A 24,580-nucleotide genomic window follows, 5' to 3' on the forward strand; every position below is an offset into this window, starting at 1 on the left:
AGCCGAGGCAGGCGGTGGGGGCACGCCGTACTGAGCTGCTACGCTGGTGACGGGGGTCAGGCCACCAGGTTGTGGCCCAAGGATGCCCGCGCCGGGAGTATGGGGGCGCCGAGGCATGGACCAGGCGTGGACCATGCTCGTCCATGGCGCCGGAGTAGGAGCAGGTGGGCGCGGTGGTGGAGGAGCAGCTCCGCCGTAGTGAGATGGCCCGCCCCTGCCGGAGGCCTTGCAATTCCCTTTGCCGCGGCTGCCACCACTGCCGCCACCGCCGGGGCGGTTGTTGTTGTCGCCAGCCCCGCCGGAGTCCGGGTTCGCTGGTGCGCGCGCAGCGTGCAGGGCGATGTCGTGGGGAGTTTCCTCGGCTTGGCGGCTCTCCTCGAGGAGGAGGAATGCACGACAGCACAGGAAGGTGGGGAAGGGCGACTGCATGGTGAGTATGGGAACAGCATAGCAAAAACAGGGATTGAGACCGTGGATCATGTTAAGGACCTGGTCGCGATCGCCGGTCCGCCAGGCGGTCGTTAACGCAGTCCTTGAGCCGGGCCAACTAGGAGAGGATGGAGGACGACCCCTGCTCAATGCGGCGAAACTCAGTGGCGAGCCGAACAAGCCGGTATGTTTTGGCTTACAAGACTCAGCAAGCATTGCTTTTCGAGAAATTACCAGAGATCCACAAGACAAAATATCTCAGAATTAACTGTAATGCATATGCTATTTAGTTACTATGAAATGATTTACTTTCAAACAGCAAGAGTAGAATAAATGAGCAACCGCCAATTGTTTCATAGAAGCGGATGCAACATGTGGGCGATAGTTATCCAAATTTCGCAAAGATGAAATGTTTCACAGATGATCGCCAACTTACAACAAGGTAACCATTCAGTTTACGTTCCATCATTAAGCTTACAGTCATTTTGTTCCAAAAACCTCACCCTGCAGCATGCATCATAGAGTTTCCTCTGGCGCTATCTTGAGATCCAGGCAAGATCCGATACACGCGGACGAAGGACAGAAAGATAAAGTTCAGACAGACAGACAGTTCACCTAATGTAGCATTCAGTTCTACATGCAAAACCCTCCGAAACCGATCATATGGCAGCAACATCAGGGTCAATGTTCTCAGGTTCACTCCGGCCAGCCTGCGCATTCTGAAACCATTTTATATCCAGTCATTATGAATTCTACTGATTTTCACAGCACATTGTACAGTTGACAGCAAGTCTCATGTGGAACGAAAACTGATAGTAAGCGCAGGCAGTAATATACACAAATTGTTGCATTACCTTCTTCACTTCTTTTCTTTGTGTTGACCCTTCCTCTCCTCCTCTTGCTTTTGTTTCTGAATTTGCTCTTTCAGATCTGAAGAACAAGCAAAGGAGGTAATGTTAACTTGCGGACAGCAATCTGATACAGTTCAGTCTTCAGTGAGCATTGCTTATGAGAACATAATAGCAACAATTATCATCATAGCTATGTATGTACATGGAATACACAATCAAGTTGCCTTCGTAACACTGATAATGTTATGTATGTCTAGTACATGATCCACCGAGCAACAAATTAGGAGAACATCACCTTGATCTCTCAGCTAGGAAGTTTATCATTTAAATTAGGAATATATCTCTTAGCTTGGGCCTTAAGCCAACTATGGATAAGATCCACAATTTGTTACTCGGATCAGATTGTTAGGTCTACATAAAGAGGATCCCCTGTGACTGTGAGGAATAAAGCAAAGCAAGAATTAGAAGAAGAATTTAGAGGATCAAGACTTCAGGAAATTTCAAGGCTTTATATTAGGCCAGAAATCACGTGTAAGTTCTGTACCGTTAGTCTGTTATGTATTTGCAGATCTCAAGACTTCTCTGATAATCCTTGCTATCTACAGTAAAATCAGTTGTGGACTACAAGAGGATATTCTATCTGAGCTTGCCCCTGTAAGAACCTGTTGGTTATGCGTGAAGTACATACTAATGATATATTAATCTACATGACATCTGCAGGGAAGGCACCAATCTGCTTGAACTGTTAAACAAGGTAGCATCAGATGTGTTGGATGGAACTAACGGACCTCATCCATTGTGAGATAACTACATCATCAAAACCTTTGGATGCTTCAAAGTAATTTGTATACCTACTTAGGAAGAGGCAATTGCTTAAGAATCGATAAGTTCGACTTAACAAATCCATGAAATGAGCCCCTCCAGCAAATAAAATACAATATTTTCTTAATGTTTGGCCATATATCTAAATTGTTGTATAGATTTGACACAGAAAAAACATCCAATGTTATTTGTTTTTAAAGTCTTTAATAATATATGTGGTCAGTGTTAGTTCACAACAGGGTTAAACATTCGTATGAGAGGAGAACATGGCCACGTGAAAGGAGAGGACTGATTTGGAGAGGAAAGATGTATTACAGCTGGCCAGATAAGAGATGATTGGCAGGGAGCCAGGGACTTGCTTACCACTGTAGAAGACTTGATTTTGAAATGCATATCTAAAACAAATATGTAGTCTAGTGCAGATGAATGGAAACTACTAACCCCAAAGGAAACAAATAGCCTAATGTGCAAGTAATGGACTTGCTGCTGGCAGTACTAATGGTAATCTTATACATGTTTTACAGTGGACAATGAGGTGTTACCAAGTCATGTCACATCAAAAGCAATGATGATTTCTGTGCAGCTACAACGGTACCTCTTTTACTACAGACGGGTGTCCTCGGAACAAACTGCTTAGACAGAATAAATGTCATGCAGTTTGCATATGGATTAGCTGCTTTAGGGCGTGAACTTTAAGTGTTGAAGGTCATTGAAGAACCTAAAATTGAACAGCATGCTCCTTCGGCCGATGATCTGATGGATTTCTATTAAAGGATGGATGAGACCAGGGTCGGGCCGGCAAAATCCGGGGCCCTGTGCGAAACAAAAAACGGGGCCTTACAGTGGCGGAGCCAGGGAGACGAGCAGGGGCCAGGCCCCCCCAACGATCGAGCGATCATGCAGTAGGTACCGTGTAATTAGCGATCATGCAGTAGGTACCGTGTAATTAGCGATCCGATCTCATGAACTCACGTACTGGCCCCCCTATCTCAACGCGAATTTTGGGAAAAAAGGAAAAAGGCTCATGTGGAGCCCACTAGCGGCCACGTTAGGCAATTGGCTTTAATCTACTGGCCTGGGGTTCTCCCGTAATTAGCGTGTGCGTGGCCGCGTGGGATAACTGCGCATAGAGTTTTGTGGCCGCCGCTCCGAGCCTTGCCGCCCCACTGCCTCCGCTCCCCCTGCCCTGTTCACGATCTGGTTCATACAGCGACGGCACAACGCAGCTTGATCAATTCTTACGGCTCCGATCAACAAACTAGCCAAAGGTTAAACACATCAGACTATCTAATCTCCCTGACTCTCTCAATTCGCATCTTACATCTTGTTTCATTGTCGAACTTATACATCAGTTTTTGGTTGCTTCGGTCGTGTGATTTGTGGCAATATAATTCTATCTTGTACGTCTCCCTAGAAATTATGGTGATTATGAAGCAAATTATCTAGTACAAGTTCCTATTTGTGATGCAAATTTTTCCTATGTCAAATTTACCTAATTTCAGATTGCAATTCAGCAGCTATGAAGAGAAAACTGCCAATCATAGAGGCCAATTTAAACTAATACAAGTTTCATATGTTTTTTTTTTTCACTGGATATTTGTTACCTAGTTTGGCTTGGCCCCCCCTATACCCAAATCATGGCTCCACCCCTGGGGCCTTATCTCGCTAAAAAAATGAACTAACGAGCAAAAAAAATTGCGGGGAAAACTAACGAGCAATTATAATATGTATATATATATATCACAGGAAAAATTTATAATGTAAATAATATAATGTCGATGTTTTGCAATTAGACGAATCGTCTAACTCCCCTAGATTTGGGTCATGTCTGGTTGAATTGCTACACCGTGATCTTTAATTGGGGAGGTAAGACCAATCTCTAACGAAGTAACGATCCCTGTCAAAAGTTAATTAGGAAATTAAAAATTAGAATTTAGGAATAAAAACTAGATGATTTGCTAAGAACCTGGAGGCTGGAGTCGGTCAATTGATCACGGACTGATCCGACGAGTCGACGAGTCTGAAAATTAAGAGAGGAAGTTAGGACGGCAACGACAGCGGCTCTGATGAGGCAAAGGCGACCACCGCCGAGACCATCGTCTCCTTTTTTTTCGTCTCCTGACTAGCGGCGTCGACGGAATTGCTGTTGGTTTCCCGATCGAGGCGATCCCGATTGACTGTTATAGCGATCTTTTTTTTTTTGGAACCCACGATCCCGTTTCCATCGCTAGAGAGCAGTTTCCTTTTTTCTTTGGGAAAAGATCGATCCTTTTTTTAGGAATTGGGAAAGATTGATCGAGTCAAGCACGAGCTGACGAGCTCCAGTACTCGATGGCCTCTTCTCAGGCCCAGCTCCAACTCCTAGCGGCCTAGTGCGGCAGCTGCTACGCATTTTTTTTTCTTTCAAAAATACTAGGCCTATATAAGAAACATTGGCCCCCCCAAAATTATGAGCCCTGTGCAGGCCGCACATCTGGTACCACTATGGGCCCGGCCCTGGGTGAGACATTAACCATTCAGTATGTAGGTTCTGCTGCTCACAGCAAGGTTAGCATCTTGTTATATCTGTGACTCCCGAGTAACATAATCTGCATAACACAAATCTTGAAATGGCGCTTTTTTTAACTAAAACTTTGTATCCATACCCTGGAAGGTGTGTACTACTATTTTAATGTATTCTTTACAACCTTTGGAGTAGTTCTAATTTCCCCAAGTAGTTCTAAAGTTCTAATTGTCGCATCGCTCTTCCCTTTTCTATCATTTGATATGTACATCTACTTTCCCCTCCCTGCTATTGTGTTCGGCTATTTAGCCACACATTTAAGTCAAATAAACATTAAGGCCACCTGTCACCTGAAGATAGGACTCTGAAAGAGCAGTTGCTAGCTACTATCAAGGGTCAGGTCTGTCATACTTGTGAATTTAGCAAAGGTCAGGCGTACCAGGACAGTTGATACCAAATATCAAACGTTTGCTCTAACAGATCTTCCTATGATAAAATGAACTTCCTAAATCAATTGGTACATGCAGCTTTGCTCTTTGGAAACGAGTTTACCAGTAGAGGTTGTTAACAGGGCGAGCACATCTGCCACCCAAGCACCTTGAGTGTATTTTCTGAAAATGTAAAGCTTGAGTGTTTGTATCTGAAATTTTTGTGACCAAAATAGTAGGCATTTCTTACTGATTATAGTTTTTGACAAAAGGCCGATAATTGATTTTTATTTTAAGTGTTTGCTGTTGTAATCTTGAATATCTTTATTTCAGAATGATTTGTTGGTAGCCAGTCAATTCAGTAGTCAACACAAATCCAACTTGGTATTTTGAATGCTCAATGTAAATCTTCCATTGTAAGGGAAACTCTAACCGTTCTACTCCACTAAGCTTTGCTCGGACCTAGCCGAAGTCCTTAATTTAACGGAGTAAAAATCAAATTTGCAAACTTCAACCTAGTCTCAACCGAAATTTGCATACTGATGAGGACATCAATACTATTGTTACACCCACAGCCCATGCTGCTATACACACTGGACCGATTACTAGAGCTCGCGCACGCCAATTGAATTATCAGGTACTTTCGTTTCTTGGTAACGATTCTAATGTTCATGAGAATAGGATGCTGCCTAAATTGGATACATTTGTTTTGCTTACAAATGAAGGGCCTAGCTTGGACAAGAAAGATGAACCTTGAAGCAAGTTCAAGCATGGAGATGATGGCATGCGCAAGGGGAACAAGAACGGAGTTACAAGTGATGATTCCAGGACTCTGAAGCCACCATAATGAATGCATGAAGCATGGGACGAAATATACAAGATGCCACTTCATAAATTTCGTCCAGAGGCTATTTTAGGTGCTGCGTCACTTTATTATTGGGCCAGGCCCATGTATTTTCGAAGTACTTAAGTATAGCCTGTTTTTAGAGTTCGTATGTGTGGGGAAACAAGAGTTAGGGTTGGTTTCCGACCCCTCCACCAAGGGCCATGAAATTCCCCCTCTCTCCTCCATATATACAGCCCTTAGGGCATCGTTTAGACTTTGGGTTTTGTTTAGATTAAAAGTTCGCCATAGCTGCAACTTCTCGTACTTCGTTTGTGTCCAACGACCAGACCAAGACGTCACAGAACCCCACCTTGATCAATAAAGCTTTCATCTTATATTCGCAATATCCAGATTGCAATCTCAGTTTCTTGCTTGTTCTTCGTTTGCTTGCAGGAAACAGACCCTCGTGGTCAGGTTGATCGTGCTCCGGCGTGGTCAATAACCCCTCGGAAGTTAGTTTAGCGATTGCTAAGGCGCGACGTCTCGCACGTTCGTAGTCGGATCGTCAAGGTTGACTCCCCCAGAAACGATAGCCACCATCTCATCGAAACATCGGGACACCTTTGCCTCTATCAAGTGGTATCAGAGTTTTAGGTTGCTCGGTGAGATTTTATAGCTTTTCGTAGATTAGATCGAGTCTGTTCTTCATACCGACAGTCCACGAAAAAGCCAAAAAAAATTAGGGTTAGTTCGTCCTATCCGAACCAATCTGAGCCTTTGCATAATCTTTTCTGCATTTGCTTTGTTGAATTTTTGGTTGCATCGTCGTGTCAAGTTGCTGGTCTTAGCGTCTAATCCTTTAGAGTTTCGAGTTCTGTTCACAGGTTGTCACGCCGCCGCCGCACCATCGTCATCATCATTACCATATACCACCACCCCACCATATACGTCGCTGCTGCCATATACAACCACCAATCCGAGTCCACATATACCATCGCCATATACCACTACCAATCCGAGTCCAGATATACCATCGTCATATACCACCACCAATCCGAGTCCAGATATACCACCACAGTTCGAGTTCCACCAGATTCGTCTCCGCCACCAGTCCCAGTCCGTGTCCAGTATTTGTTGCTTTGTTTTCGAGTTCCAGATCACGCCATACTCCGAGTCATGACAGAGTAGGACTCCTGAGATTCCGTGCTACCCGCAGAAGAAAAATAGTTCCAAACTCAAAAAAAACTAAGTCTGGAAAATTCTGGCTAGGCAGTTTTTAGACCATTTGTAGACTTTTTCGAAAAAAAATTGTTGCGGAGCAAAAAAAAAGAGGAAAAAAATAGTGCAAAAAAAGTGAAAAAAAAGAGAGAGAAAATTCAGAGTGTACTCCTCCATTGTTTACGTGCAGCGCCGTGATTTTGTTAGTGTTCTAGGCTCGCGTCTCTAGCACGGTCTAGCCTAGGACCAGCACAGCACCGTCGTTGAGCGTTTATTCAACTTTGCATCTCTGAATTGATTATTGCTGACCCTTTTTGCTATCATATTATAAGCCTTCCCAGCTCCACATACATCTACGTCATGCGTTTGACTCTCCCTGGTAATCGCTCTATCCAAGCTTTGAGAGTTTTGACTATGACGGTTGCCGATCACCGCCTGCTGATGGGTAAGAACTGGTAAGAATTTGAGATTGGCTTGACGGATTTGTGACACCACCACCACCTCTTGTTAGTATTCTGTAGGACCATATTCTTGTGTGTTTCTATTGTTGCTAACCATGGCAGGATCACAAGCCGACGAGACTGACTGGGAGAACATGACGAATAAGGAGTTGCATGATAAATTTCAGCAAATGATGAGTGGACAGATGCAAGATGTGCTAAACAGATTTGAAGAGGCCATGGAGAAGATAGATGGCATGGAGAAGACATTCGAAACAAAACTCGATAATAGGTTTAATGAATTGCTCGCGCGTCTTCCACCACCACCACCGGCTGCACCTAATGCACCTCTACAACAACAACAACAACGACTACCTACACATCGTGAAACAGCACTCCGCCGAGCGAGCCGTCTCCCTCTTGCACCTGGCCAAACTGTTGGTGCTTTTGTTGATACTTCTGTGGCTCCTGCTGCTGATGCGGAGGAGGATGATTTTGCCGGCGATTACGAGGATGAGGTTGATCAAAATCATAACTATGTGCCACCACCAGCACAGCAACCAGCAGGTCGTCCACATGCAAATAATGGCAATGGTAGGGCTCACCCTCAGGTACGAGATCATGACCATCTCCCTAAACTAAAATTGAATATTCCACCATTTGAGGGTAGATATGTTCCTGATATATATCTTACTTGGGAGTTAGAAACTGAACAACGATTTACATGTTTACAATATCCCGAGAAGAGACGTGTTCCTGCTGCTGTTTGTGCATTCACTAGTTTTGCATGTGTTTGGTGGTCTGAGCATTGTAGATTATATCCTATTCCTGCTACTTGGGCTGCTTTGAAAACTGCTATGCGTACTCGTTGGGTTCCACCATATTATCAACGTGAATTACTTCAAAAATTGCAGCGTTTAAGACAAGGAAAAAATTATGTAGAAGAATATTATCAGGAATTACAAACTGGCATGATTAGATGTGGTATTGTTGAGGAGAATGAAGCTATGCTTGCACGTTTTATGGATGGATTAAATAGAGAGATTCAGACCATCCTAGAGTATAAGGAGTATAATAATATCACTCGTTTATTCCATCTTGCTTGTAAAGCTGAACGTGAAGTGCAGGATCGACAGGCATTGGCGCGAACTAACTTTTCTGCAGGTCAATCTTCATCATGGACACCACGTGCATCCTCTACTTCCACTCCACCAGCACCTCCATCAGGTGCCACCTCCAGCCGTGATACAAGAAAGTAGGCACAACCACCACTATCTGCCAAGAGCACACCTGCTGGACCTGCGCAGAGCTCTTCTTCTTCCATGGCATCAACAGGGCACACAAGTGATATTATTTGTCGTCGTTGTAAGGGAAGAGGACATTTTTCGAGAGAATGCCAATCTCAGCGTGTGATGATTGCTACTGAGGATGGTGGGTATGAGTCCGCTAGTGACTATGATGAGGAGACTTTGACTCTTATTACACGTGAAGAACACGGTGGAGATGATTCTGATCATGAGACGCAATACATGGCTGCTGAAGATGCTGGCATGTATGAATGTTTAGTTGCTCAACGTGTTTTGAGTGTGCAGGTTACACAAGCTGAGCAAAATCAGAGGCATAATTTGTTCCATACAAAGGGAGTTGTGAAGGAACGTTCTGTTCGTGTCATCATAGATGGAGGGAGCTGCAATAACTTGGCTAGCATGGAGATGGTGGAGAAGCTATCTCTCACCACAAGACCACATCCACATCCTTACTACATCCAATGGTTCAACAACAGCGGCAAGGTTAAGGTAACACGTACTGTTCGTGTGCATTTTAGTATCTCTACATATGATGATTATGTTGATTGTGATGTGGTACCTATGCAAGCATGTTCCTTATTACTTGGTAGACCATGGCAATTTGATAAAAAAATTGTACACCATGGTAGAAACAATCAGTATACTCTTGTTTATAAGGATAAAAATATTACTTTGCTTCCTATGACTCCTGATTCCATTTTGAAAGATGATATTAATAGAGCTAATAAAGCAAAACAGGAGAAAAATAAGAGTGAAAATCAGATTGTGGCAAAAGAATTTGAGCAACAAATGCAGCCTAATAATAATAAACAATCTAGTGTTGCTTCTGAAATTAAATTGAAAAGTGCATGTTTACTTGCCACCAAATCTGATATTGATGATCTAGATTTTAGCAAATCTGTTTGCTATGCTTTTGTGTGCAAAGAGGCATTATTTTCATTCGAGGACATGCCTTCCTCTTTGCCTCCTGCTGTCACTAACATTTTGCAGGAGTTCGCTGACGTCTTTCCACAAGACGTGCCACCCGGATTACCACCTATTCGAGGGATTGAGCATCAAATTGACTTAATTCCCGGTGCATCATTACCCAACCGTGCACCATACCGTACCAATCCAGAGGAGACGAAGGAGATTATGCGTCAAGTACAAGAACTGCTCGACAAAGGTTATATACGCGAATCCCTTAGTCCTTGTGCTGTTCCTATCATTTTAGTGCCGAAAAAGGATGGTACGTCGCGTATGTGTGTTGATTGTAGAGGCATTAATAATATTACTATTCGTTATCGTCATCCTATTCCTAGGCTAGATGATATGCTTGATGAATTGAGTGGCTCTACAATATTCTCCAAAGTTGATTTGCATAGTGGATACCATCAAATTCATGTGAAATTGGGAGATGAATGGAGAACAGCATTTAAAACTAAGTTTGGATTATATGAGTGGTTAGTCATGCCTTTTGGGTTAACTAATGCACCTAGTACTTTCATGAGGTTAATGAACGAAGTTTTACGTGCTTTCATTGGACGATTTGTGGTAGTTTACTTTGATGACATATTGGTTTATAGCAAATCTTTGGAGGAACATTTGGAACATTTACGTGTTGTTTTTATTGCTCTACGTGATGCACGTTTGTTTGGTAACCTTGGAAAGTGCACCTTTTGCACCGACCGAGTATCTTTTCTTGGCTATGTTGTTACTGTTGGAAATATGCCCTAGAGGCAATAATAAATTGGTTATTATTATATTTCCTTGTTCATGATAATCGTTTATTATCCATGCTAGAATTGTATTGATATGAAACTCAGATACATGTGTGGATACATAGACAACACCATGTCCCTAGTAAGCCTCTAGTTGACTAGCTCGTTGATCAATAGATGCTTATGGTTTCCTGACCATGGGCATTGGATGTCGTTGATAACGGGATCACATCATTAGGAGAATGATGTGATGTACAAGACCCAATCCTAAGCCTAGCACAAGATCGTGTAGTTCGTATGCTAAAGCTTTTCTAATGTCAAGTATCATTTCCTTAGACCATGAGATTGTGCAACTCCCGGATACCGTAGGAGTGCTTTGGGTGTGCCAAACGTCACAACGTAACTGGGTGGCTATAAAGGTACACTACAGGTATCTCCAAAAGTATCTGTTGGGTTGGCACGAATCGAGACTGGGATTTGTCACTCCGTGTAACGGAGAGGTATCTTTGGGCCCACTCGGTAGGACATCCTCATAATGTGCACAATGTGACCAAGGAGTTGATCATGGGATGATGTGTTACGGAACGAGTAAAGAGAATTGCCGGTAACGAGATTGAACAAGGTATCGGGATACCGATGATCGAATCTCGGGCAAGTATCGTACCGCTAGACAAAGGGAATTGTATACGGGATTGATTAAGTCCTTGACATCGTGGTTCATCTGATGAGATCATCGTGGAACATGTGGGAGCCAACATGGGTATCCAGATCCCGCTGTTGGTTATTGGCCGGAGAGTTGTCTCGGTCATGTCTGCATGGTTCCCGAACTCATAGGGTCTACACACTTAAGGTTCGATGACGCTAGGGTTATAGGGAATAGATATACGTGGGTACCGAATGTTGTTCGGATTCCCGGATGAGATCCCGGACGTCACGAGGAGTTCTGGAATGGTCCGGAGGTAAAGATTTATATATGGGAAGTCCTGTTTTGGTCGCCGGAAAAGTTTCGGGTTTTATCGGTAATGTACCGGGACCACCGGGAGGGTCCCGGTGGTCCACAAAGTGGGGCCACCAGCCCCGGAGGGCTACATGGGCCAAGTGTGGGAGGGGACCAGCCCCAGGTGGGCTGGTGCGCCCCCCCCCCCACAAGGGCCCAAGGCGCCTAGGGTTTGGGGAAGGGGCGCCTCCACCTAGCTTGGGGGGCAAGTCCCCCCCCCCTTGGCTGCCACCCTAGATGGGTTTGGGGCTGCCGCACCCCTTGGGGTGGAAACCCTAAAGGGGGCGCACCCCCTCCCTCTCCCCTATATATACTTGAGGACTTTGGGGATGCCAACACATGAGTTTTGACCTCTCCATGGCGCAACCCTGCCTCTCTCCCTCCTCCTCTCCCGCGGTGCTTGGCGAAGCCCTGCAGGATTGCCACGCTCCACCACCACCACCACGCCGTCGTGCTGCTGCTGGATGGAGTCTTCCCTAACCTCTCCTTCTCCCCTTGCTGGATCAAGGCGTAGGAGACGTCACCGGGCTGCACGTGTGTTGAACATGGAGGTGCCGTCCGTTCGACACTAGGATCATCGGTGATTTGGATCACGACGAGTATGACTCCGTCAACCCCGTTCACTTGAATGCTTCCGCTTTGCGATCTACAAGGGTATGTAGATGCACTCTCCTTCCCTCGTTGCTAGATTACTCCATAGATTGATCTTGGTGATGCGTAGAAAATTTTGAATTTCTGCTACGTACCCCAACAGCATCATGAGCTAGGTCTATGCGTAGTTTCTATGCACGAGTAGAACACAAGTTGTTGTGGGCGTCGATTTTGTCAATTTGCTTGCCGTTACTAGTCTTATCTTGATTCGGCGGCATCGTGGGATGAAGCGGCCCGGACCGACCTTACACGTACTCTTACATGAGACTGGTTCCACCGACTGACATGCACTAGTTGCATAAGGTGGCTAGCGGGTGTCTGTCTCTCCCACTTTAGTCGGATCGGATTCGATGAAAAGGGTCCTTATGAAGGGTAAATAGAAATTGGCATATCACGTTGTGGTTTTCGCGTAGGTAAGAAACGTTCTTGCTAGAAACCTATAGCGGCCACGTAAAAACTTGCAACAACAATTAGAGGACGTCTAACTTGTTTTTGCAGCATATGCCTTGTGATGTGATATGGCCAAAAGGATGTGGTCAATGATATATGTGATGTATGAGATTGATCATGTTCTTGTAATAGGAATCATGACTTGCATGTCGATGAGTATGACAACCGGCAGGAGCCATAGGAGTTGTCTTTATTTATTTATGACCTGCATGTCAACATAAACATCATGTAATTACTTTACTTTATTGCTAAAGTGTTAGCCATAGTAGTAGAAGTAATAGATGACGAGACAACTTCAAGAAGACACGATGATGGAGATCATGATGATGGAGATCATGGTGTCATGCCGGTGACAACGATGATCATGGAGCCCCGAAGATGGAGATCAAAAGGAGCAAAATGATATTGGCCATATCATGTCACTATTTGATTGCATGTGATGTTTATCATGTTTTACATATTATTTGCTTAGAACGACGGTAGCTTAAATAAGATGATCCCTCGTAATAATTTCAAGAAAGTGTTCCCCCTAACTATGCACCGTTGCGAAGGTTCGTTGTTTCGAAGCACCACGTGATGATCGGGTGTGATAGATTCTAACGTTCTAACGTTCGAATACAACGGGTGTAAGCCAGATTTACACAGCAAAAACACTTAGGTTGACTTGACGAGCCTAGCATGTACAGACATGGCCTCGGAACACGGAAGACCGAAAGGTCGAGCATGAGTCGTATAGAAGATACGATCAACATGAAGATGTTCACCGATGTTGACTAGTCCGTCTCACGTGATGATCGGACACGGCCTAGTTGACTCGGATCATGTTTCACTTAGATGACTAGAGGGATGTCTATCTGAGTGGGAGTTCATTAGATGAACTCAATTATCATGAACATAGTCTAAATTGTCTTTGCAAATATGTTGTAGATAAATAGCTCACGTTGTAGCTCCCTGTTTCAATACTTTCCTAGAGAAAGATTAAGTTGAAAGATATTGTAAGCAATGATGCGGACTAGGTCCGTAGTCCGAGGAGTGTCCTCACTGCTACACAGAAGGCTTACGTCTTTGATGCACCGCTCGATGTGCAAACCCCTACAACGTCGTCTGTGGATGTTGTGAACACCTGACAGATACATCCTGATGACTACATGATAGTTTAGTGCACCATACTTTACGGCTTAGAATCGGGATTCCAATGACGTTTTGAACGCCATAGAACATATGAGATGTTCCAAGAGCTGAAATTGGGATTTCAGGCTTATGCCCGTGATTGAGAGGTGTGAGACCTCTGACAAGTTCTTTTGCCAACAAGATGGAGGAGAATAGCTCAGCTAGTGAGCATGTGCTCAGAATGTCTGGGTGCTACAATCACTTAAATCAAGTGGGAGTTAAACTTCCAGATAAGATAGTGATTGATAGAGTTCTCTAGCCACTATCACTAAGCTACTAGATCTTCGTGATGAACTATGACATGTAAGGGATGGAGTTGATCCCGGAGCTGTTCGCGGTGCTTAAGACCGTAAAGGGTAGAAATCAAGAAGGAGCATCAAGTGTTGATGGTTTAACAAGACCACTGGTTTCAAGAAGGGCAAGGGCTAGAAGGGAAACTTCATGGATGGCAAACCAGTTGCCGCTCCAGTAAAGAAACCCAAGGTTGAACCCAAACCCGAGACTAAGTGCTTCTATTGTAAAGGGGAACGGTCACTGGTAGCGGAATTACCCCAAATGCATGGTAGATAAGAAGGCTGGCAACTTCAACAAAGTATATACGTGTTATTAATGTGTACCTCGCTAGTACTCCTGGTAGCACCTGGGTATTGGATACCGGTTCAGTTGCTATTACTGGTGACTTGAAGCAAAAGCTACGGACTAAACGGAGACTGGCTAAGGGCGAGGTGACGATGTGTGTTGGAAGTGTTTCCAAAGTTGATGAGATCACCATCGCACGCTCCATCTGCCTTCGGGATTAGTATTGAACCTAGATAAATGTTATCAGGTGTCTACGTTGAGCATGAATATGATTAGATCATGTTCATTGCAATACGGTCATTCATTTAAGTTAGAGAATAATGGTTATTCTGTTTACATGAATGATACCTTTCATGGTCATGCACCATATGTGAATGGTTCATTGAATCTCTGTCGTGGTAATACACATGTTCATGCCAAAAGATGTAGATAGTACCACTTTCTCGTGGCACTGCCGCTTAGGTCATATTGGCGTAAGATGCATGAATAAACTCCATGTCGATGGATGTTTGGAGTCACTTGATTTTGAATCACTTGACACATGCGAGCCATGCCTCATGGGCAGGATGACTAAGACCCCGTTTTCAGGTACAATGAAACGGGTAAGTGAGTTGTTGGAAATCATGCATGCTGATGCGTGTGATCCAATGAGAACTGAAGCGTGCGGTGGATATCGCTATTTTCTCATCTTCACTGACGATTTGAGTAGATATAGGTATATTTACTTAATGAAGCACAAGTCTGAAACGTTTGAAAAGTTCAAGCGATTTCAGAGTGAAGTTAAGAATCATCATAACAAGAAGATCAAATTCCTACGATCTGATCAATGAGAATATCTGAGTTATGAGTTTGGCAAACACTTAAGACATTGTGGAATTGTTTCACAGTTGAAGCCACCTGGAACACCACTGGGTTATGGTGTGTCCGGACGTCGTAATCGAACCTTATGAGATATGGTGCGATCTATGATGTCTCTTATCAATCTACCGTTTTCATTTTGAGGTTATGCGTTAGAGACAGCTGCATTCACTTTAGATAGGACACCACCTATGTCCGTTGAGACGACGTCGTATGAACATTGGTTTGGCAAGAAACCAAAGTTGTCATTTCTTAATGTTTGGGGCTGCGATGCTTAAGGCTTCAGCCAGAGAAGCTCGAACCCAAAGCGGACAAACACATCTTCATAGGATACCCAAAGGTGACAGTTGGGTACACCTTCTATCTCAGATCCGAGGGCAAATTGTTTGTCGCTAAGAACGGGTCCTTTCTCGAAAAGGAGTTTCTCTCGAAAGAATTGAATGGGAGGAAGATAGAACTTGATGAGGTTGTCAAACCTTTACTTCAACCAGAGAGTGATGCAACACAGAAAGATGTTTTCTGCGGCGCCTACGTCTGTTGAATAGGAAGTTAATGATAGTGATCATGAAGCTTCGGATCAAGTTGCTATCGAACCTCGTAGGTCGACAAGGATATGTACTACTCCTGAGTGGTACGGTAATCCTGTCTCAGATATCATGTTGTTGGACAACAATGAACCTACGAGCTATGGAGAAGTGATGGTGGGCCCGTATTCCGACAGATGGTTAGAAGCCATGAAATCCGAGATAGGATCCATGTATCAGAACAAAGTATGGACTTTGGTGGACTTGCCCGTTGATCGGCAAGCCATTGAGATAAATGGATCTTTAAGAAGAAGACGGACGTGGGCGGTAATGTTACCGTCCATGAAGCTCGACTTGTGGGAAAGAGTCTTTTCACAAGTTCAAGGAGTTGACTATGATGAGAATTTCTCACCTGTAGCAATGCTTAAGTCCGTCGGAATCATGTTAGCATTAGCTGTATTTTTCGATTATGAAATCTGATAGATGGATGTCAAAACAAGTTTTCTTACCAGTTTTCGTAAGAAAAGTTGTATGTGATACAATAAAAGGTTTTGTCGATCCTAAGGATGCTAAAAGGTATGTTGGCTCCAGCAATCCTTCTATGGACTAGAGCAAGCATCTCGGAGTCGGAATATATGCTTTGATAGAGTGATCAAAGCTTTTAGGTTTATACAATGTTTGCTAGAAACTTGTATTTACAAGAAAGTGAGTGGGAGCACTACAACATTTCTGATAAGTATATGTGGATGACATATTGTTGATCCGAAATGATGTAGAATTTCTGGAAAGCATAAACGGTTGTTTGAAGAGTGATTTTTAAAGGAAGACCTGGATAAAGCTGCTTACATATTGGGCATCAAGATCTATAGAAATAGATCAAGACGTCTGATGATACTTTCAAAGAACGCACACCTTGACATGTTTTTGAAGGAGTTCAAAATAGATCAGTCAAAGAAGGGGTTCTTACCTGAGTTGCAAGGTGTGAAGTTGAGTAAGACTCAAAGCTTGACCACGGCATAAGAAAGAGAAAGGACGAAGGTCGTCCCCTATGCTTTTGTCATAGGCTCTATACGGTATGCCATGCTGAAGTACCGCACCTGATGTGTGCCTTGCCACATGTCTGGCAAGAGGGTACAAAGGTGATCTAGGAGTAGATCACCAGATAGCGGTCAAAATTATCCTTAGAGGAATAAGGAAATGTTTCTCGGTTATGGAGGTGATAAAGAGTTCGACGTAAAGAGTTACGTCGATGCAAGATTAACACCTATCCGGATAGCTCTGAGTAGAGATACCGGATACGTATAATGGAGCAACAATTTGGAATAGCTCAAAGTGGAACGTGGCAGCAACATCTACAATATAAAGTTTTGCGAAATACATAGGGATCTGAATATGGCAAGACCCGTTGACTACAACCTCTCTCACAAGCATAACATGATCAAACCCAGAACTCTTTAAGTGTTTATCACATAGTGATGTGAACTAGATCATTGAGTCTAGTAGATTCTTGGATGTTGGTCACATGGCGATGTGACCTATGAGTGTTAATCACATGGCGATGTGAACTAGATTATTGACTCTAGTGCAAGTGGGAGACTGTTGGAAATATGCCCTAGAGGCAATAATAAATTGGTTATTATTATATTTCCTTGTTCATGATAATAGTTTATTATCCATGCTAGAATTGTATTGATAGGAAACTCAGATACATGTGTGGATACATAGACAACACCATGTCCCTAGTAAGCCTCTAGTTGACTAGCTCGTTGATCAATAGATGCTTACGGTTTCCTGACCATGGGCATTGGATGTCATTGATAACGGGATCACATCATTAGGAGAATGATGTGATGGACAAGACCCAATCCTAAGCCTAGCACAAGATCGTGTAGTTCGTATGCTAAAGCTTTTCTAATGTCAAGTATCATTTCCTTAGACCATGAGATTGTGCAACTCCCGGATACCGTAGGAGTGCTTTGGGTGTTCCAAACGTCACAACGTAACTGGGTGGCTATAAAGGTACACTACAGGTATCTCCAAAAGTATCTGTTGGGTTGGCACGAATCGAGACTGGGATTTGTCACTCCGTGTAACGAAGAGGTATCTTTGGGCCCACTCGGTAGGACAACATCATAATGTGCACAATGTGACCAAGGAGTTGATCACGGGATGATGTGTTACGGAACGAGTAAAGAGAATTGCCGGTAACAAGATTGAACAAGGTATCGGGATACCGACGATCGAATCTCGGGCAAGTATCGTACCGCTAGACAAAGGGAATTGTATACGGGATTGATTAAGTCCTTGACATCGTGGTTCATCCGATGAGATCATCGTGGAACATGTGGGAGCCAACATGGGTATCCAGATCCCGCTATTGGTTATTGGCCGGAGAGTTGTCTCGGTCATGTCTGCATGGTTCCCGAACCCGTAGGGTCTACACACTTAAGGTTCGATGATGCTAGGGTTATAGGGAATAGATATACGTGGTTACCGAATGTTGTTCGGAGTCCCGAATGAGATCCCGGACGTCACGAGGAGTTCCGGAATGGTCCGGAGGTAAAGATTTATATATGGGAAGTCCTGTTTTGGTCGTCGGAAAAGTTTCGGGTTTTATCGGTAATGTACCGGGACCACCGGGAGGGTCCCGGTGGTCCACCAAGTGGGGCCACCAGCCCCGGAGGGTTGCATGGGCCAAGTGTGGGAGGAGACCAGCCCCAGGTGGGCTGGTGCGCCCCCCCCCCCCACAAGGGCCCAAGGCGCCTAGGGTTTGGGGAAGGGGCGCCTCCACCTAGCTTGGGGGGCAAGTTTCCCCTCTCCCCCCCCCTTGGCCACCACCCTAGATGGGTTTGGGGCTGCCGCACCCCTTGGGGTGGAAACCCTAAAGGGGGCGCACCCCCTCCCTCTCCCCTATATATACTTGAGGACTTTGGGGCTACCAACACATGAGTTTTGACCTCTCCATGGCGCAGCCCTGCCTCTCTCCCTCCTCCTCTCCCGCGGTGCTTGGCGAAGCCCTGCAGGATTGCCACGCTCCACCACCACCACCACGCCGTCGTGCTACTGCTGGATGGAGTCTTCCCTAACCTCTCCTTCTCCCCTTGCTGGATCAAGGCGTAGGAGACATCACCGTGCTGCACGTGTGTTGAACACGGAGGTGCCGTCCGTTCGGCACTAGGATCATCGGTGATTTGGATCACGACGAGTACGACTCCATCAACCCCGTTCACTTGAACGCTTCCGCTTTGCGATATACAAGGGTATGTAGATGCACTCTCCTTCCCTCGTTGCTAGATTACTCCATAGATTGATCTTGGTGATGCGTAGAAAATTCTAGCATGGATAATAAACGATTATCATGAACAAGGAAATATAATAATAACCAATTTATTATAGCAAATCTTTGGAGGAACATTTGGAGCATTTACGTGCTATTTTTATTGCTCTACGTGATGCACGTTTGTTTGGTAACCTTGGAAAGTGCACCTTTTGCACCGACCGGGTATCTTTTCTTGGCTATGTTGTTACTCCACAGAGAATTGAAGTTGATAAAGCCAAGATTGAAGCTATTGAGAGTTGGCCGCAGCCCAAAACGTTCACACAAGTGAGGTGTTTCCTTGGCCTCGTTGGTTTCTATAGGCGTTTTGTGAGAGATTTCAGCACCATTGCTGCACCTCTCAACGAGCTTACAAAGAAGGATGTGCCTTTTGTTTGGGGTACCGCACAGGAAGAAGCCTTCATGGTATTGAAAGATAAGTTGACACATGCTCCTTTACTCCAACTTCCTAATTTCAATAAGACTTTTGAGCTTGAATGTGATGCTAGTGGGATTGGATTAGGAGGTGTGTTATTACAAGATGGAAAACTTGTTGCATGCTTTTCTGAAAAATTGAGTGGGCCTAGTCTGAACTATTCTACTTATGATAAAGAATTATATGCTCTTGTTCGGACCTTAGAAACATGGCAACATTATTTATGGCCCAAGGAATTTGTTATACATTCTGATCATGAATCTTTGAAACACATTAAAAGTTAAGCAAAACTGAACCGTAGACATGCTAAATGGGTTGAATTCATTGAGACTTTCCCTTATGTCATTAAACATAAGAAGGGTAAAGAAAATGTTATTGCTGATGCCTTGTCTCGTCGTTATACTATGGTTTCACAACTTGACTTTAAAATATTTGGTTTGGAGACCATCAAAGATCAATATGTTCATGATGCTGAATTTAAAGATGTATTGCAGAATTGTAAGGAAGGGAGAACTTGGAACAAGTTCGTTCTTAACGATGGATTTGTGTTTCGTGCCAACAAGCTATGCATTCCAGCTAGCTCCGTTCATCTTTTGTTGTTGCAGGAGGCGCATGGAGGAGGATTAATGGGACACTTTGGCGTCAAGAAGACGGAGGATATACTTGCTACACATTTCTTTTGGCCAAAGATGAGACAGGATGTTGAGCGTTTTGTTGCTCGCTGCACTACATGTCAAAGAGCTAAGTCACGACTCAATCCTCATGGTTTATATATGCCTTTGCCTGTACCTAGTGTTCCTTGGGAGGATATATCTACGGACTTTGTTTTAGGTTTACCTCGAACAAAGAAGGGGAGGGATAGCATATTTGCTGTCGTGGATAGGTTCTCGAAAATGGCACACTTTATACCATGTCATAAAAGCGATGATGCTGTTAATGTTGCTGATTTGTTTTTTCATGAAATTATTCGCTTACATGGTGTGCCAAATACTATTGTTTCAGATCGTGATACTAAATTTCTTAGCCACTTTTGGAGATGTTTATGGGCTAAGTTGGGGACTAAGCTGCTTTTTAGTACTACTTGTCACCCCCAAACTGATGGACAAACTGAAGTAGTCAATAGAACATTGTCTACTATGCTTAGGGCTGTTTTGAAGAATAACAAGAAAATGTGGGAACAATGCTTGCCTCATATTGAATTTGCTTATAATCGTTCATTGCATTCTACTACTAAGATGTGCCCTTTTGAAATTGTGTATGGTTTCCTACCTCGTGCACCTATTGATTTGTTGCCTCCTCCATCTTCAGAGAAGGTTAATTTTGATGCTAAAGAACATGCTGAATTTATTTTAAAAATGCATGAGTTAACTAAGGAAAACATTGAGCATATGAATGCTAAATATAAACTTGCTGGAGATAAAGGTAGAAAACATGTTGTGTTTGCACCTGGAGATCTTGTTTGGTTACATTTGCGTAAGGATAGATTTCCCAATTTGCGCAAATCAAAGCTAATGCCACGTGCTGATGGTCCTTTTAAGGTGTTAGAGAAAATAAATGATAATGCATATAAACTTGAGTTGCCTGCAGATTTTGGGGTTAGTCCCACTTTTAACATTGCAGATTTGAAGCCTTATTTGGGTGAGGACGATGAACTTTCGTCGAGGACGACTTCATTTCAAGAAGGGGAGGATGATGAGGACATCAATACCATTGTTACACCCACAGCCCCTGCTGCTATACACACTGGACCGATTACTAGAGCTCGCGCACGCCAATTGAATTATCAGGTACTTTCGTTTCTTGGTAACGATTCTAATGTTCATGAGAATATGATGCTGCCTAAATTGGATACATTTGTTTTGCTTACAAATGAAGGGCCTAGCTTGGACAAGAAAGATGAACCTTGGGGCAAGTTCAAGCATGGAGATGATGGCATGCGCAAGGGGAACAAGAACGGAGTTACAAATGATGATTCCAGGACTCTGAAGCCACCATAATGAATGCATGAAGCATGGGACGAAATATACAAGATGCCACTTCATAAATTTCATCCAGCGACTATTTTAGGTGTTGCGTCACCTTATTATTGGGCCAGGCCCATGTATTTTCGAAGTACTTAAGTATAGGCTGTTTTTAGAGTTCGTATGTGTGGGGAAACAAGAGTTAGGGTTGGTTTCCGATCCCTCCACCAAGGGCCACGAAATTCCCCCTCTCTCCTCCATATATACAGCCCTTAGGGCATCGTTTAGGCTTTGGGTTTTGTTTAGATTAAAAGTTCGCCATAGCTGCAACTTCTCGTACTTTGTTTGTGTCCAACAACCAGACCAAGACGTCACAGAACCCCACCTTGATCAATAAAGCTTTCATCTTATATTCACAATATCCAGATTGCAATCTCAGTTTCTTGCTTGTTCTTCGTTTGCTTGCAGGAAACAGACCCTCGTGGTCAGGTTGATCGTGCTCCGGCGTGGTCAATAACCCCTCGGAAGTTGGTTTAGCGATTGCTAAGGCGTGACGTCTCGCACGTTCGTAGTAGGATCGTCAAGGTCGACTCCCCCAGAAACGATAGCCACCATCTCATCGAAACATCGGGACACCTTTGCCTCTATCACATACCTTCAACCTAGCCGAACACATTGTCTTGACAATCAAAATTTAAACTTAAATTTAAACTTAAACCCTAAACTAAACTACTATTCATCATCATCACCATGGTAGAGGTCGAGCCAATCTTGTCTCGACATTCCACCGCCCATTGGGTTCGGGCTGGTGCCTTCGTCACGGAGCCGGTGAAGATGCACCGCCCCTCCTCAACGTCGAACTCCTTCTCCTCCTTGCCGCCGCCATCGCCGCCTTGCTCCTCGTCGTCGGAGATGACGATGAACTCACCATTGACCGCCCGCTCGGCCTACACGAGCTCGGGGTACTAACAGCGGACGTCCGCTATGTACTCCTCGGCGGCAGCCTCTACCGTGATGAGCTCCCACACCTCCGAGTCCTCCTGAGATGTCGCCGCATCCACCACCCCCGGTTGCGGCAGGACGAGGTAGGCGAGTGATGTCCCCCATGGGAATTTGAGCCGAGCCTTCACGTCGGGGAACCGCACCTGCCATCGTTCATATTCCATGGCGGCAAGCTCCGCGAATGACCCGATCGACTTCCTCTTGTGGATCTCCCGGTCAGTGATCTCACCACCCATGTCCCACACGCTCGCTGGCGGATGCCAAGGTATTTCCTCTATGGTCGCATCGGCGGGGAGGTGGTAGCTTGAGGGCGTGCCACTTGAAGACAAAACACAGGTATGGTGGCACGGATCCGTGTTGCAGATCGGGAGCGAGAAGTGGTGGAAATGGGATCCGGCCATTGGGAGGATGGGGCGTCGGGGAACAGCGGGGAGAGTCGCCGGCGGTGGGGATCGGGAAGGAGAAGAGGCAGAGGAGGCGGGGATGAAGATGAGAAATGGCGTATTTTTACTCGGCCGCCGAGCGGTGGAGTAAAAATAGAGGCGGCGAAGGCGGCTCATGATAATTTATCCTCCAGCATGGAGTATTGCGGATCGGCTTGGTCCCGGTTAGAGGAGTAAAACCAATTTTTACTCCTCTAACAGGTTATTGGGATCGGTTAGAGTTGCCCTAACATGCCACAGATCTTCTGTGAGCAAAGAGGGCAGTGGAAGGCAGCAACCCAATCCTAGGAGTTCCTCGAATTCTACATCGTTACTACAATAATGGCTACACAGATCCTGAGAAGCAGGATGCTATAAATGTGTGAGCTTCTTCATGTCTGCAAAAATCACGCTCACAAAACCAATCGAAAAAGCCGACATTGGTCTAATATTATTTCACACAGGATTTATTTGTTGTGTTTTCTTAAAACGCAGGTTCTTGGGTCATTTCCAGCTTCAACAAGGCGGACCTCCTCGGTGGAAGTTGGACTCGGATCAGCATTACAATAACGGCCGTCAAGGAACTTTAAGTGAAGAAACTGGAAGGTGTTGCTCTTTCATTAACAGCAACATTGCTTGATGAGCTGATGTCCAACATATTCTGTACACAATTAGCTTTTACTTGAACACTGCTCTTGACTTAAATCAGACAGTATATCAATGTAGAATTTTTTTTATAAAGGGTGGTTTAATTATTACTTAAAAGGTTTAAGCACTACACCCTGCGCATTATTTCAAAGTAGAAATTGTTAAATATAGTAACTTGATCCATTCCCTCATTCCATGGGCTGAAGGCCAATATGAGTCCCTACAACAATACAACTGCCTCTAACAAAAATGTCATTGTGGTTCTCACTTCTTGGTCCATGTATTATTTGTCAAAAAGTTGTCACCAATCAATAAATACCCCCTAACCCTAGCACACAACAGATAACCATTGGATACTCACATTGTTGCATAAATTTGTAGCACATGATTGCTAAAAAAGTAACTTTCGCGGCAAAACCTACCCAGTACAAGTACACGACTTAGTTAACTGCAAGAAAAAAAATGAAGTGACCAATCGCAAGACAAATGAAAATGACTAGATAAGGAAAGAAGCTGACATAAGGCATGCATGTTGAAATTATTATGTAACTAATAAAACAAGCATATTATAAATCCTATTGACTTCTGCAATGTCGCCTACTATCTATATTACAAAATTGAATAACAACCACTAGTAAAAAATTAAATGGTCCCCTACAGAATGATTGTGTGATTCAAGAGATAGATTCTATTGAGTTCCATCTTCCAAGTCCAAACACACATGCAGGAGTCCATGGCCATCATTGTATGTGGGTAATATAACTGTCTAGAGTGAATCGCAATGCCACGTTAAAATTGTGGATTCAGTAATTCAACAAAATCTTTGAGAAATCATTTCATACAGGTGAAATAACACCATACAAATAACCCTCATTGCACTGAAGAGCAAGATCAGTATCTTCGTCACCCCTCCTTATGGCTAAAGCCCTACACTCCTCGATGTAACGAGCAAGATGAGCTCTAACACTGCAAGGAACATACTGCACAACAAATCAAAACAAGGGTCATAATCAAAACTTAAACAGCATGGGCAGCACCAAAA

The 24,580-nt window shown here is 44.1% G+C and overlaps 1 pseudogene; it reads left to right on the top strand.

The window, feature by feature from the left end:
• The first annotated feature begins 557 nt into the window (after positions 1–557).
• Positions 558–23,530, top strand: LOC125554913 (phosphoinositide phosphatase SAC2-like; annotated as a pseudogene).
• The last annotated feature ends 1,050 nt before the right edge of the window (positions 23,531–24,580 follow it).

The sequence above is a fragment of the Triticum urartu genome, chromosome 4A, assembly GCF_056163025.1.
Source record: "Triticum urartu cultivar PI428250 chromosome 4A, HENAU_Tu73, whole genome shotgun sequence".
Lineage (NCBI taxonomy): Eukaryota > Viridiplantae > Streptophyta > Magnoliopsida > Poales > Poaceae > Triticum > Triticum urartu.